The 1,510-nt window shown below is 48.7% G+C and overlaps 1 protein-coding gene across 1 annotated transcript in view; it reads right to left on the bottom strand.

Annotated features, from left to right (window-relative positions):
• ITGA11 (integrin, alpha 11) overlaps positions 1-1,510 on the bottom strand; it is a 30,094-nt gene that overhangs the window by 593 nt on the left and 27,991 nt on the right. The gene's annotated exons all lie outside the window — the stretch shown is intronic.

Here is a 1,510-nt window from a genome sequence, read left to right as displayed (position 1 = left end):
AGGGCAGCAGGAGGGCACCCCCCCCCCCATCCCCATGGAACCCCCCGCTAAAGGAACCTGCCCAGCCCTTGCTCTCCTTTAGCCCTTTTCCTTGCTGCTGGTGTCTAAAACCTGGGGAGGGAGAGAAGTGGTCCAGGGCTGAGACGCTTTTGGGCAAAACCTTGAAAAGCAGGTATTTTTTTTTTTTTCCAAGTAATAAAATGGTTGGACTTGTTGATCTTAAAGGTTTCCCAACCAAAATGAGTCTGTGCTTCTATGAAAAGATGCTGTCAGTGGTCCTCATGCATCCAGGCATCGCCTCAGTCACCCACTTTGGTACCTGCACTGGGATTTTGGCTCTCCAGGGTGACCCTTTACCCCATGCCGGCCCCGAATCACTCAGAAACTCTGAAAGAAACTCCTCCCGTCCAAGGTGAGCTGTCAGCCATGAAAATCGGACTTCTCACCCATTTTATACCATGGGGCTGATTCTGCAGCATGCCATCCACTGCTGCTCGTCCCACCTGCCAGCATCCCTTTTAAAACAGGCTGCAAAAAACCTGCACCCCATAATAAATAAGCAGAGGGGCCCCCTTGTCCTCTGCTGTGTCCCAGAGCCAAGCCGTGGCTGTGGGGTAGCGCAGAAAAGGAGCAGAGCCAGTTGGTTGGTAAAATACCGTATTTTTTTAATCCTTAAAAAATACTAGGACAGTATTTAACAAACTTCATTACATGTCTGCTGGCCCTATGCTTTCTTTCCATCCATAAAATTAATATTAGCATAAATAATTCTGTTATGCAAAAAGAAAGATTTTTGTCCAACAGCACCGATCACCCGCCTTGGTGCAACCCCGACTATGTACAGTATGATACACACGTGGCCCCTTGCTGGACACGAGCTCTTCCCAACTGCACAGGCTGTAGAAAACACTTCAAACCGGATTTTGATTTATTTTTTAAATTTTTGAGGTTTTTTTGTTTTTTCTTTTCGCCTCTTTTGCTTGAACAGGTAAATCCATGTAGAATGAGTATGTACAGCTGGACACTGGAGATTTGCATTAAGGTGCTTTAATTGGCTATCGTTTGTATTCAGTGCATTAAGAAGGTGGCAAATTAAAATCTCCACCCCATTGCCCCGGTTAACGAAGGCAAAACGCAGTCTGAGAGCCGTGGCCAGCAAAGCCCGGGGCTTTGCTCCAGCCCAGCCATGGGAACGAGCACCCCTCATCTTTAAGGCTATTTTATTGAAATACTTGTTTTTGCAGCCTTGTGGTTTGGCCCAAGTTACGGGGCACGTTGCTTCGGTGGCCCCTCTGTCCCCGTGCCACTGCCACCTCCTTGCAAACCCAGTCTGAAGTTCCTCTTGCTGTGGCCCGGGGCCACGAGTAGGGGTTGGGGATCTTTGGTGTGTGTGTGGGGTGGGTTTTTGGTTGGTTTCGGACCTGTTTAGGTGATTTCACACAGAGGGGTGTACTCTCATCTGGATGCAAACCCCACTTAGGTACCCAAATCGAGCTGAACCTCTGCTCCG

The sequence above is a fragment of the Buceros rhinoceros genome, unplaced genomic scaffold (assembly GCF_000710305.1).
Source record: "Buceros rhinoceros silvestris isolate BGI_N320 unplaced genomic scaffold, ASM71030v1 scaffold20747, whole genome shotgun sequence".
NCBI lineage: Eukaryota > Metazoa > Chordata > Aves > Bucerotiformes > Bucerotidae > Buceros > Buceros rhinoceros.
Note: the sequence above shows the minus strand (reverse complement) of the source record. Positions and strands in the feature narration are given on the sequence as shown.